The sequence below is a fragment of the Schistocerca nitens genome, chromosome 5 (genome assembly GCF_023898315.1).
Source record: "Schistocerca nitens isolate TAMUIC-IGC-003100 chromosome 5, iqSchNite1.1, whole genome shotgun sequence".
Taxonomy (NCBI): Eukaryota; Metazoa; Arthropoda; class Insecta; order Orthoptera; family Acrididae; genus Schistocerca; species Schistocerca nitens.
Genome location: NC_064618.1, coordinates 820722586 through 820738168, shown reverse-complemented (window position 1 = coordinate 820738168; position 15583 = coordinate 820722586). Strand labels below are relative to the sequence as shown.

General features: G+C 44.8%; 1 protein-coding gene across 1 annotated transcript in view; it reads right to left on the bottom strand.

The window, feature by feature from the left end:
- Positions 1 to 15583, bottom strand: part of LOC126259298 (uncharacterized) — a 252725-nt gene that overhangs the window by 138796 nt on the left and 98346 nt on the right. The window lies entirely within an intron of this gene.

The window sequence follows — 15583 nt, the reverse complement described above, 5'->3', positions numbered from 1 at the left end:
CTGCCTATGGAAGTCGCTTCCCAACCGTTGTACCGAACACATCGTGTTGGATCACTCATCGCAAATAGTATTTAAAATGAACAATTAGATATGCAAATTAGGTTCGGTTACCGCTAACAGAAAGCGACTGGGAAGCATTTTAGTGAGAGTTTGGTAATGTTATGTACTTCCGTGTGAAAGATGTGTCAAGTATTCTGGTCTAACGTAGAAAATCCGCGTGGCGTGTTTCGCATTCGTGACGGAATAGTATGGCGAGCACTTCTGTAAAGGAAGACCACTGAATCGACCGAATGTTTAACTCGGCGTAAAATTTTGGGACAATGACTGTTAGATTGCGAATAATATGCGAGTCGAACTTGAAAAATTTCTGGCTGCCTTCGTGTGACTATGTGCAGCACATCTTCATAACAGTAAACTTGCAGACGCAGTATTAGTGCAGACGTAAATACGGACTCGGTAGTCATTTATGAGTCTAAGTGGCAATAAATCGTCAACAGAACTTTAATCATCTTGCTACAAGAAGCAAGAACCCGAACGCCCGATGTATATTATGAACGTTCATGAACCGATTTTTAACTAGTTTTGCGGCTTTTATCTGGTAGGTGTTAGGTGGTGATTTCTTTAACGCTGCTTAGCACCATCTAGATAGCACCTGCTACAACAGAGTGAAGGAACAACGGGCACACAGGAAGCGTATCGAGGTAGGTGCACTGAACTGTATGAATGCGATTACAGTACGAAGAGAATCGAAACCCGCCGCCGCAAGTAATGAGGGAGATCAGGCACTTGCGATTCCTCTCCCCTCCCCTCCCCCCCCCCCCCCCCGCCGCCGCAATCAAAACAGAAAAGATGAATACAAAACAACGTTGTCAGCACAAAAAGAAAACAAGTGCACGGTGTTCTCGGATAGACAAGGGATACCAAATGGCTCAAATGGCTCTGAGCACTATGCGACTTAACTTCTGAGGTCATCAGACCCCTAGAACTTAGAACTACTTACACCTAACTAACCTAAGGAGATCACACACATCCATGCCCGAGGCAGGATTCGAACCTGCGACCGTAGCAGCAGCGCGGCTCCGGACTGAAGCGTCTAGAACCGCTCGGCCACAACGGCCGGAGCCTCGTAAGTGTCGTTACTGTGGCAGCGTAGTAGATGGCAGTCGAATAGTACAACGTGACTCATCTGCTTTTATTGAGTAACAATCAGTTTGAATTTTAGTTCTGTCGAATGCAGATCGTTTTTAATTTTTGTTCGTTTTCTGTATTCAGTTTTGTCGAATGCAGATCGTTTTTAATTGTTGTTCGTCTTCTGTATTCGTGTTTCTCTGTCAGCACGGACAAAATTTATATGTAAGTACAAAACGTGATACTTCAAATGCATCACGTAGTTCCGAACACATCTTCTTCTTCCTCTTCCTCCTTGCTTTGTTCCGGGGTTGTCTACAGTGTCTACATGAATTGGGTTGATGGAACGTTGTTGACAATGGGTAGTCGGATGCTCTTCTTGGCGTCCTGGTGTAGATGATACATTCTGACACACGCCGGTACACAGAGCCTGCCTCTATTACGGTTTAGTATTCTGGACGACTCTTCATTAAGTGCTACCACTGCATGCAGACTTTGTTTCCATTCTTCGTATAGCCCGGTGAGCAGGTGTTACAAGATTTTTGGGGAAACTCATTTGACATGCAACTATGGCTCTGGTTCATTCAACAAACATTCTATAGTGCTCTGCTCAGAGCACGCTAATAAATTCATCTGATTTGAGGAAAACTGATTTGACATGCAACTGCAGGACTGGTTCATTCAACAGACATTCTATGGTAGTCTGCTCAGAGCACGCTAATAAATTCATCTGATTTGAGGAAAACTGATTTGACATGCAACTGTAGGTCGGGTTCATTCAACAGACATTCTACGGTGCTCTGCTCAGAGCACGCTAATAAATTCATCTGATTTGGGGAAAACTGATTTGACATGCAACTGTAGGTCTGGTTCATTCAACAGACATTCTATGGTGGTCTGCTCAGAGCACGCTAATAAATTCATCTGATTTGCGGAAAACTGATTTGACATGCAACTGTAGGTCTGGTTCATTCAACAGACATTCTATAGTGGTCTGCTCAGAGCACGCTAATAAATTCATCTGATTTGGGGAAAACTGATTTGACATGCAACTGTAGGTCTGGTTCATTCAACAGACATTCTATGGTGGTCTGCTCCGAGCACGCTAATAAATTCATCTGATTTGGGGAAACTGGTCTGACATGCAACTATAGGTCTGGTTCTTTCAACAGACATTCTATGGTGGTCTGCTCAGAGCACGCTAATAAATTCATCTGATTTGGGGAAAACTTATTTGACATGCAACTGTAGGTCTGGTTCATTAAACAGACATTCTATGGTGGTCTGCTCCGAGCACGCTAATAAATTCATCTGATTTGGGGAAAACTGATTTGACATGCAACTGTAGGTCTGGTTCATTCAACAAACATTCTATAGTGGTCTGCTCAGAGCACACTAATAAATTCATCTGGTTTGGGGAAAACTGATTTGACATGCAACTACAGGTCTGGTTCTTTCAACAGACATTCTATGGTGGTCTGCTCAGAGCACGCTAATAAATTCATCTGATTTGGGGAAAACTTATTTGACATGCAACTGTAGGTCTGGTTCATTCAACAGACATTCTATGGTGGTCTGCTCCGAGCACGCTAATAAATTCATCTGATTTGGGGAAAACTGATTTGACATGCAACTGTAGGTCTGGTTCATTCAACAAACATTCTATGGTGGTCTGCTCAGAGCACGCTAATAAATTCATCTGATTTGGGGAAACTGGTCTGACATGCAACTATAGGTCTGGTTCTTTCAACAGACATTCTATGGTGGTCTGCTCAGAGCACGTTAATAAATTCATCTGATTTGGGGAAAACTGATTTGACATGCAACTGTAGGTCTGGTTCATTCAACAGACATTCTATGGTGGTCTGCTCCGAGCACGCTAATAAATTCATCTGATTTGGGGAAACTGGTTTGACATGCAACTGTAGGTCTGGTTCATTCAACAGACATTCTATGGTGGTCTGCTCAGAGCACGCTAATAAATTCATCTGATTTGGGGAAACTGGTCTGACATGCAACTATAGGTCTGGTTCTTTCAACAGACATTCTATGGTGGTTTACTCAGAGCACGCTAATAAATTCATCTGATTTGGGGAAAACTGATTTGACATGCAACTGTATGTCTGGTTCATGCAACAGACATTCTATGGTGGTCTGCTCAGAGCACGCTAATAAATTCATCTGATTTGGGGAAAACTGATTTGACATGCAACTGTAGGTCTGGTTCATTCAACAGACATTCTATGGTGGTCTGCTCCGAGCACGCTAATAAATTCATCTGATTTGGGGAAACTGGTTTGACATGCAACTGTAGGTCTGGTTCATTCAACAGACATTCTATGGTGGTCTGCTCAGAGCACACTAATAAATTCATCTGGTTTGGGGAAAACTGATTTGACATGCAACTGTAGGTCTGGTCATTCAACAGACATTCTATGGTGGTCTGCTCAGAGCACGCTAATAAATTCATCTGATTTGGGGAAAACTGATTTGACATGCAACTGTAGGTCTGGTTCATTCAACAGACATTCTATGGTGGTCTGCTCCGAGCACGCTAATAAATTAATCTGATTTGGGGAAACTGGTTTGACATGCAACTGTAGGTCTGGTTCATTCAACAGACATTCTATGGTGGTCTGCTCAGAGCACGCTAATAAATTCATCTGATTTGGGGAAACTGGTTTGACATGCAACTGTAGGTCTGGTTCATTCAACAGACATTCTATGGTGGTCTGCTCAGAGCACACTAATAAATTCATCTGGTTTGGGGAAAACTGATTTGACATGCAACTGTAGGTCTGGTTCATTCAACAGACATTCTATGGTGGTCTGATCAGAGCACGCTAATAAATTCATCTGATTTGGGGAAAACTGATTTGACATGCAACTGTAGGTCTGGTTCATTCAACAGACATTCTATGGTGGTCTGCTCCGAGCACGCTAATAAATTCATCTGATTTGGGGAAACTGGTTTGACATGCAACTGTAGGTCTGGTTCATTCAACAGACATTCTATGGTGGTCTGCTCTGAGCACGCTAATAAATTCATCTGATTTGGGGAAACTGGTCTGACATGCAACTATAGGTCTGGTTCTTTCAACAGACATTCTATGGTGGTTTGCTCAGAGCACGCTAATAAATTCATCTGATTTGGGGAAAACTGATTTGACATGCAACTGTAGGTCTGGTTCATGCAACAGACATTCTATGGTGGTCTGCTCAGAGCACGCTAATAAATTCATCTGACTGGGGGAAAACTGATTTGACATGCAACTGTAGGTCTGGTTCATTCAACAGACATTCTATGGTGGTCTGCTCCGAGCACGCTAATAAATTCATCTGATTTGGGGAAACTGGTTTGACATGCAACTGTAGGTCTGGTTCATTCAACAGACATTCTATGGTGGTCTGCTCAGAGCACACTAATAAATTCATCTGGTTTGGGGAAAACTGATTTGACATGCAACTGTAGGTCTGGTTCATTCAACAGACATTCTATGGTGGTCTGCTCAGAGCACGCTAATAAATTCATCTGATTTGGGGAAAACTGATTTGACATGCAACTGTAGGTCTGGTTCATTCAACAGACATTCTATGGTGGTCTGCTCAGAGCACACTAATAAATTCATCTGGTTTGGGGAAAACTGATTTGACATGCAACTGTAGGTCTGGTTCATTCAACAGACATTCTATGGTGGTCTGCTCAGAGCACGCTAATAAATTCATCTGATTTTCTTACAAGCACGACGCAGTCGCTCTTGACTTGTCCATAGTATCTTTCATTACGCCTATAAAGGACAGACTGCAAAACATTGATACATGTTGAGAGTCACGCTGGACTCCAAAACGCTTTCATAGACACTTGAGTTTTTCATTTTTCCGTCTGCTGAAACTACTGGTTTGAGTCTGGTACTCGGAAAATGATTAACGTGACGTAATGTGTACCATGAGACGAAATAAAACTCGCACGAACCCACAGCGAACTAAAGAGAAGAAACTGGGGAAGGATCAAGCATGGGGTGCCGCAAGGTTCGGTCTTGGGTCCTCTGCTGTTCTTAATATACACTCCTGGAAATTGAAATAAGAACACCATGAATTCATTGTCCCAGGAAGGGGAAACTTTATTGACACATTCCTGGGGTCAGATACATCACATGATCACACTGACAGAACCACAGGCACATAGACACAGGCAACAGAGCATGCACAATGTCGGCACTAGTACAGTGTATATCCACCTTTCGCAGCAATGCAGGCTGCTATTCTCCCATGGAGACGATCGTAGAGATGCTGGATGTAGTCCTGTGGAACGGCTTGCCATGCCATTTCCACCTGGCGCCTCAGTTGGACCAGCGTTCGTGCTGGACGTGCAGACCGCGTGAGACGACGCTTCATCCAGTCCCAAACATGCTCAATGGGGGACAGATCCGGAGATCTTGCTGGCCATGGTAGTTGACTTACACCTTCTAGAGCACGTTGGGTGGCACTGGATACATGCGGACGTGCATTGTCCTGTTGGAACAGCAAGTTCCCTTGCCGGTCTAGGAATGGTGCAACGATGGGTTCGATGACGGTTTGGGTGTACCGTGCACTATTCAGTGTCCCCTCGACGATCACCAGTGGTGTACGGCCAGTGTAGGATATCGCTCCCCACACCATGATGCCGGGTGTTGGCCCTGTGTGCCTCGGTCGTATGCAGTCCTGATTGTGGCGCTCACCTGCACGGCGCCAAACACGCATACGACCATCATTGGCACCAAGGTAGAAGCGACTGTCATCGCTGAAGACGACACGTCTCCATTCGTCCCTCCATTCACGCCTGTCGCGACACCACTGGAGGCGGGCTGCACGATGTTGGGGCGTGAGCGGAAGACGGCCTAACGGTGTGCGGGACCGTAGCCCAGCTTCATGGAGACGGTTGCGAATGGTCCTCGCCGATACCCCAGGAGCAACAGTGTCCCTAATGGAGCTCCGTATGCTACGGCAAACTGGCTGACACTGACGGCGGCGGTGCACAAATGCTGCGCAGCTAGCGCCATTCGACGGCCAACACCGCGGTTCCTGGTGTGTCCGCTGTGCCGTGCGTGTGATCATTGCTTGTGCAGCCCTCTCGCAGTGTCCGGAGCAAGTATGGTGGGTCTGACACACCGGTGTCAATGTGTTCTTTTTTCCATTTCCAGGAGTGTATATTAATGACTTGCCATTCTATATTCACGAAGATGCAAAGCTGGTACTTTATGCCGATGATACAAGCATAGCTATCACACCCTACAAACAAGAATTAACTGGAGGAATTGTAAACGATGTTTTTCAGAAAATCATTAAGTGGTTCTTTGCAAATGGGCTCTCATTAAACTTTGAGAAAACACAGTACATACAGTTCCACACAGTAAATGGAATGACACCATTAATAAATATAGACTTTGATCAGAAATCGGTAGCTAGGGTAGAATATTCAAGATTTCTAGGTGTATGCATTGATGAGGGGTTGAACTGGAAAAACACACTGAAGATCTGCTGAAACGTTTGTGTTCAGCTACTTATGCTATTAGGGTCATTGCAGATTTTGGCGATATACATCTCAGTAAATTAGCTTACCACGCCTATTTTCGCTCTCTGCTTTCGTATGGCATCATATTCTGGGGTAACTCATGATTGAGTAAAAGAGTGTTCATTGCACAAAAGCGCGTAATCAGAATAATTGCTGGAGCTCATCCAAGATCATCTTGCAGACACTTACTTAAAGAGCTAGAGATCTTCACTGTAGCCTCACTATATATATATATTCACTTATGAAATCTGTTATTAACAATCTGAACGAATTCAAAAGTAGTAGCAGTGTACATGGCTACAACACTATGAGAAAGGATGATCTTCACTACTCAAGGTTAAATCTAACTTTGGCTCAGAAGGGGGTAAATAATGCTGCCACTAAAGTCTCTGGTCACTTACCTAATAGCATCAAAAGTCTGACAGATAGCCACATAGCATTTAAAAGGAAATTAAAAGAATTTCTTAATGGCAACTCCTTCTACTCCCAACCCCCACCAAAAACAAAAAACAAAAATTAAAAATATTAAGTGTCATGTAATATTTTGTGTAATGTAATATCTTGTATAGACACCTTTTATTAACCTGACAGGTTCCACATAATTACGAAGTGTCGTATTCATGATCTATGGAACAAGTACTAATCTAATCTATCTAATCTAATCTAAACCCGATGAAAGCACACAATTTTTCTGTCCTACACACATAAAGGGTTTGCTAGCTGTCTCCGAAAGACTTCGAGTCCAGTCAATCCCCTGCCGCCGGCCAGTGTGGCCGTGCGGTTCTAGGCGCTTCAGTCTGGAACCGCGTGACCGCTACGGTCGCAGGTTCGAATCCTGCCTCGGGCATGGATGTGTGTGATGTCCTTAGGTTAGTTAGGTTTAAGTAGTTCTAAGTTCTAGGGGACTGATGACCACAGATGTTAAGTCCCATAGTGCTCAGAGCCATTTGAACCAATCCCCTGCCACGCTTTCAGACGTACGCAGGTACCCTATATTTAATGTACTCGCTAGTCTCCACCTATTACGTGTCCCGGCACTACTGGAATACTCATCAGTCCATGCGGGTTGCCGCCGCAGTACCTGTAACAGGCAGTTCTTACACTGCAGAGTCCGCCCCTGGTAGCTGAGTGGTCAGCGCGACGGAATGTCACACCTAACGGCCCGGGTTCGATTCCCGGCTGGGTCGGAGATTTTCTCCGCTCATTGACTGGGTGTTGTGTTGTCCTTATCATCATCATTTCATCCCCATCAACACCCAAGTCGCCGAACTGGCGTCAACTCGAAAGACTTGCACCAGGTGAACGGTCTACCCGACGGGAGGCCCTAGCCACACGGCATTTCCATTTACACTGCAGAGACGAAACGCTGCGTCCACGGCCCACCGCCACACTTATTGCCACCTTCTGGTGTCGCGGGAACGTAACGCAGAACGGAAAACGTGTAAGCAAAGCAGAAGCGAATTGGGAGTCACTCTAGCGACGATACGGGCCGCGAATTGTGAAATCCACTGGCTACGCGACAGTGACACAGGGCAGATTGTTGTCAGGCGTCTGGAACCCGAGGAAACGGCACACACGATCTGCTTCTGGTGAGCTACTGTCGTGAGCATCCGTGGAAATTGGCCGTAGGGCGGTGGAACTGCGAGCAGGTGACGAGGTGCTGGACGTCCGCGCCCCGTCACAGAGCGTAGGGGTGGAGGTCGCGGTTTCCACACTCTATAGAGCAGGGCTGACGACAGGGTACGGCGCTGGTTCAGCGAACGTTGATGAACATGGGGCTCAGCAGCAGACATCCCCTACGTATTCCCACGTTGACCCAGCCACGCCGCGAGTTGTGACTGCAGCGGACACGGAGTCATCGACATTGGAAAGTGGATCGATGTAGATGTGTCGACCGGTTCGCGGAATCACGTTTCTTTGTTACACCAGGTCGATAGTCGTGCCAGGAAACGTCGCCATCGGGGCGAACCGCTGCTCGAAACGTCCACCGCAGGCTGTTGGGAGCAGTGTTACGCCGTGGGAAACATTCACCTGGGCTTTCATGGGACCTGTGGCAGTAATCGCAGCGTACCATCTGAATCCCTCACGCTCGATATCTTCCCAGTGGGGATGCTATCTTCCAACTTGATAAATGCCCGTATCACAAGGCACATAGCGTCGTGAGACAGTGGTTTGAGGTTGATGGCTTGCACACACGTCGATGACTTGGCCCCGTACTCGCCTGGTCTGAACCGGATGAAACAAATGACGGACGCTAGCGGGCGCCAGCAAACCATCGGCCCGCAATTTTTCGGAACTGCGTCACCTGTACATATACATGCGGGACCACATACCTCCGTAAACTTAGCAAGCAACTCGCTAACACATAACACGAAGAGTAGCTGGTGTACTGGAGTGGATAGCCGTGCGGAGTAGCCGCGTTGTCAAAGCCGCCATGTCACTGACTGCGCGGCCCCTCCCGCATGAGGTTCGAGTCCTCCCTCGGGAATGGGTGTGTGTGTTGTTCTTAGCATAGGTTAGTTTAAGTTACTTTAAGTAGTGTGTAAGCCTAGGGACCGTTGACCTCTGCAGTTTGGGCCCTTAACTCACAAACATTTGAAAATTTAGGGGGGCGGATAGACACGTCTGTCAAGCATGTGGTCGTAATGTTTTGCCTCATTGGTGTATAATACCACTGTACTAACAAACACACTAACAAAGATGAACATCAACAAAAGCAAAACGAGGATAATGGAATGTAGTCAAATTATGTCGGGTGATGCTGAGGGAATTAGATTAGGAAATGACACACTTTACGTAGTAAAGGGGTTTTTCTATTTGAGGAGCAAAATAACTGATGATGGTCGAAGCAGAGAGGATATAAAATGTAGACTGGCAATGGCAAGGAAAGCGTTTCTGAAGAAGAGAAATTTGTTAACATCGAGTATAGATTTAAGTGTCAGGAAGTCGTTTCTGAAAGTATTTGTATGGAGTGTAGCCATGTATGGAAGTGGAACGTGGACGATAAATAGTTTGGACAAAAAGAGAATAGAAGCTTTCGAAATGTGGTGCTACAGAAGAATGCTGAAGATTAGATGGGTAGATCACATAACTAATGAGGAGGTATTGAATAGAATTGGGGAGGAGTTTGTGGCACAACTTGACAAGAAGAAGGGACCGGTTGGTAGGACATGTTCTGAGGCATCAAGGGATCACAAATTCAGCATTGGAGGGCAGCGTTGAGGGTAAAAATCGTAGAGGGAGACCAAGAGATGAATACACTAAGCAGATTCAGAAGGATGTAGGTTGCAATAAGTACTGGGAGATGAAGAAGCTTGCACAGGATAGAGTAGCATGGAGAGCTGCATCAAACCAGTCTCAGGACTGAAGACCACAACAACAACAACAGCGACAACAACAAAAAAACAAATACGTACAGGTAAAACTAAAATTGAAAAAGTAACATATGGCACAGGCAAGAGGTCGCGTTACGAAGTTGAACAGCTGTGTCAATTGAGGACCATCGTTCTGGATCTTTTGCAGAGTCATGCAAATCTTCAGAAGGAACTTACTCCCTAATTTCTGCCATAAGTGGAAGTGTTCGTGTTGCCCGGCCTGTCGACGGTTACACATTTCTTAGTACCGTTCCTCAGTTTCAAACAAATATTGCAGGTATGGGTAACGATCTCTGCTGATTGAGATGCACCATGTCCTGGCTTTTGTCAAAGTATTTCAGTTTTAACGTTCCCCTGATGTAACAGAATATAGCATGAATTCTTCATCGTTTTGTAGCTCCGTCCACTCAAGTTCCCACTCGTTTACTTTCCTGTGTTTTAAGTTGCTCTTCCCGTGACTCCGCAAACTGTAATTTTATGAAACCTGTATACGTCTGGTCGACGTATCCATTACGACGCAGCCATGCTTTTGCAGCCTTCTATCGAATGGTCATACTTGGAGTGTCAGAAACAGCATCAGAAATGTAGTTTTGAAACTTCCGGAGACTCACAACAATACATTTCATTGCACTCGTCTCAGGATGGGCCTGTAGTTTTTCAGCGACAATCTGTATGCTAATTCACTCGCTCCACTTACGCACACACACACACACACACACACACACACACACACTGCCTTCTACTCATTAATAATACGTGCAAACAAAAAAATACGTATCGATGATATTTAAATATAGAGTAACACATATCACTGGCAAGAGGTCACGCAACTAAGTCACGGAGATTTTTCAAACTCTGCTTGTAGTTGTGTCCACTGACAACCATAACTTTCGGTGGATTAGGAAGTTATACAAATCTTCTAAAAGAATTTGCTGCCTGACATATATCATACGGGACAAACTAATATTACGTGCTCTGGAATCCCAGCCTGTAGTCAGTCACGTATTACGCAATGCTATGTAGTAATTTCGAATGAAGACTTAGATACAATCTTTGAAACTGTAAACAGAGATAAAACACAGACGGCCAAATGTTATCTACATTTTATCCAGGGTCCTACTACAGAAGACATGAAAGCCAGGGAATACTTGAGGATCGAGTGAGACACGGTTGTAGCGTAACCCCGATGTTATTAAACATGTATGCTGAGAAAGCACTAAAGGAAAGGAAAGAAAAATTTGCAAACAGAATTAAAGTTCAGGGAGAAGAAATAAAAACATTGCGGTTTGCGACTAAAACTAAGATTCTCCTAGAGACGGCAAAGGACTCGGAAGATCAGTTGGACGGAATGGACAGTGTCTTGGAAAGAGGATATAAGCAAGCAAGACAAGAATAGTGGAATGTAGTCGAATTGTATCAGCCGATGCCGAGCGAATTAGATCAGGGAACGAGACACGGAAAGTAGTAGATGAGTTTTGCTATTTGGGGAGTAAAAAACTGATGACGGCCGATGTGGAAAGGATATAAAATGCACACTGGCAGTAGCAAGGAAAGCACTTCTAAAACAGAGGAATTTGTTAACATCAAATACAAATTCAGTGTTACGAGTCTTTTATGAAGGTGTAGTCTCGTACGGAAGTGAAACGTCGACGATAAACAGTTCAGACGAGAAGAGAATAGAAGTTCCATTTATGGATGTCCATGTTATTGCATGGACGAGGGACTTCAACTCATCTGCATCTACATGGATACTCTGCAAAATCACATTTAAGAGCCTGGCAGAGGATTCATCGAACCACCTTCACAATTTTCTATTATTCCAATCTCGTATAGCGCGCGGAAACAATGAACACCTATATCTTTCCGTACCAGCTCTGATTTCCCTTATTTTATCGTGGTGATCGTTCCGCCCTATGTAGGTCGGTGTCAACAAAATATTTTCGCATTCGGAGGAGAAAGTTGGTGATTGGAATTTCTTGAGAAGATTCCGTCGCAACGAAATACGCCTTTTTTTAATGATGTCCAGCCAAAATCCTGTGTCATTTCTGTGACACTCTCTCCCATATTTCGCGATAATACAAAACGTGCTGCCTTTCTTTCAACTTTTTCCATGTACTCTGTCAGTCCTATCTGGTAAGGATCTCACACCGCGCAGCAGTACTCTAAAAGAGGACGGACTAGCGTAGGCAGTCTCCTTACTAGGTCTGTTACATTTTCTAAGTGTCCTGACAATAAAACGCAGTCTTTGGTTAGCCTTCCCCGCAACAATTTCTACGTGTTCCTTCCAATTTAAGTTGTTCGTAATTGTAATACCTAGGTATTTAATTGAATTTACGGCTTTTAGATTAGACTGATTTATCGTGTAACCGAAGTTTAACGAGTTCCTTCTAGCACTCATGCGGATGATCTCACACTTGTCGTTATTAAGGGTCAACTACCCTTTTTCACACCATTCAGATATTTCTTCTAAATCGTTTTGCAGTTTGTTTTCATCTTCTGATGACTTTATTAGTGGATAAACGGCAGCGTCATCTGCAAACAACGTAAGACGGCTGCTCAGATTGTCTCCCAAATCGTTTATATAGATAAGGTACAGCAAAGAGCCTATAACACTACCTTGGGGAACGCCAGGAATGACTTCTGTTTTACTCGATGACTTTCCGTCAATTACTACGAACTGTGACCTCTCTGACAGGAATATAATAATATATAATATAATAATACATAATGTATAAGAGAGAAAGTGTCACCAAAGCTGTATCTTGACAATGTCTTCGTTCTATCACACGAATGGTTTCGGCGGCACATTACCGCCATCCTCAGGCCCCTCCACTGCCAAAAGAGTGTTTGATTCTCGGCGCAGTGGAGTATAGACTCTTGATGAAAGCTTGCCCATGCATGCTAGTAACAAGGATTCCACAGTAAATGCGCCAAGAAAATACTCTTTTGCCAGTGGTGGGGCCCGAGGATGGCGGTAGTGTGCCGCCGAAAATAGTCCTGAGATAGAATAAAGACATTCTCAAGATACAGCTGTGGTGCTACTTTTTCTCATAGAGAACAGAAGCTTTTGAAATGTGATGTCACAGAAGAATACTGAAGATTAGGTTGGTAGGTCGAGTAGCTAATGGGGAGGTACTGAAAAAAATTGGGGACAAAAGAAGTTTATGTGCAGCCGACTAAAAGAAGGGACCGGTTGCTAAGGTACATCCTGAAGTATCGACGAATCGTCCGTTCGGTAGTGGACGAAAGTAATAGGTTGCGAGGGGGGGTGGGGCTAACTCTTGTGGAGGAAAACCAAGACACAAGTATGTTCACAATAAAAGATGACAGCCAAAAACAGTTGCAGGATAAAATTTTTTATTAAAATTCTTGACCAAGGTTTCGGTACATATAAATACACCTTCATCAAAAGTAAAGCTTCTAAAATTACATCATGCATGTTGTACAAATGGAGATGATGTATTAATTACTGACGACGCCTTTGGCATAATTGTTTTATTATTCTCCATTGCATGATGTAATTTTAGAAGATTTACTTTTGATGAAGGTATATTTATATGTACCGAAACCTTGGTCAAGAATTTTAATAAAAAATTTTATCCTGCAACTGTTTTTGGCTGTCATCTTTTATTGTGAAGAATTTTAACAGTTGCTGTTGCAGCCATGTTTAAAATCTTGACACAAGTATGTTGTGTGATTCTTCAATTTCTCCACGCGTATTTCAAGACGAAATAAATCTCAGGTGAACAGCCTGGTATGAGTGTGCATAGGACACAATATTTCGGCAATCGACCACGTTGCCATCATCAGGTTCGCTGATGTACTGAACGGGGGGTCGGCGCCATGTATATGGCTCTACATCCCACACCTGCAGCACCGGCGGAAACTAAGGATGAACCTCAGGAGGAGGTGGCCTTGGTTATTATTCCGTTTTGTGGGGCCTTATCCGGAAAAATTGGACGCATTTTACGCAAACAGCAAGTGAAAACCATCTTCCGTCCTCCAAGCAAAACCAAGAACCTTCTTGGTAGTGTCAGGGACAACCTTGGTCTACGTTATTCAGGGTTTTATCAGATACCTTGCCAAAGCGGTCCTCAATGGCCGAGAACATCAACGGCACACTAGACTGCAACAGCCCAATAAGTCGGCAATCGATGAGCATTGCCTGTCGGAACTCCACAGCATGGATTACGACCAAACCAAAGTCCTGACACAGACTTCTGGGACTGTGTCATCAAAGAAGCCATAGAGATCAGAGTAAGGGAGCCACAGCGGTTACATCCTTAGCAAGGCGTGGGAACCCGCGATCACCCGGATTAAGAAGAAAAAGGATATTTCCCAGAGTGTACCGACCTCGGGGGAGGAGGGAAGAATAACGAGAGCGATGCCGGCAGACCCTCCTGAAGGAGAAGGCCTAGGACGCAGCGCCCAGACGGCGGGAGAACGGACGCTGTACGTGGACCACACCGACTCATAGGAAGCGCCTGAGGCAGGAGCGGGAGGGGGATTGTCCTATACAGGGTGTTACAAAAAGGTACGGCCAATCTTTCAGGAAACATTCCTCACACACAAAGAAAGAAAATATGTTATGTGGACATGTGTCCGGAAACGCTTACTTTCCATGTAAGAGCTCATTTTATTACTTCTCTTCAAATCACATTAATCATGGAATGGAAACACACAGCAACAGAACGTACCAGCGTGACTTCAAACACTTTGTTACAGGAAATGTTCAAAATGTCCTCCTTTAGCGAGGATACACGCATCCACCCTCCGTCGCATCGAATCCCTGATGAGCTGATGCAGGCCTGGAGAATGGCGTATTGTATCACAGCCGTCCACAATACGAGCACGAAGAGTCTCTACATCTGGTACCGGGGTTGCGTAGACAAGAGCTTCCAAATGCCCCCATAAATGAAAGTCAAGAGGGTTGAGGTCAGGAGAGCGTGGAGGCCATGGAATTGGTCCGCCTCTACCAATCCATCGGTCACCGAATCTGTTGTTGAGAAGCGTACGAACACTTCGACTGAAATGTGCAGGAGCACCATCGTGCATGAACCACGTGTTGTGTCGTACTTGTAAAGGCAGATTTTCTAGCAGCACAGGTAGAGTATCCCGTATGAAATCATGATAACGTGCTCCATTGAGCGTAGGTGGAAGAACATGGGGCCGAATCAAGACATCACCAACAATGCCTGCCCAAACGTCCACAGAAAATCTGTGTTGATCACGTGATTGGACAATTGCGTGCGGATTCTCGTCAGCCCACACATGTTTATTGTGAAATTTTACAATTTGATCACGTTGGAATGAAGCCTCATCCGTAAAGAGAAGATTTGCACTGCAATGAGGATTGACACATTGTTGGATGAACCGTTCGCAGAAGTGTACCCGTGGAGGCCAATCAGCTGCTGATAGTGCCTGCACACGCTGTACACGGTACGGAAACAACTGGTTCTCCCGTAGCACTCTCCAGACAGTGACGTGGTCAACGTTACCTTGTACAGCAGCAACTTCTCTGACGCTGACA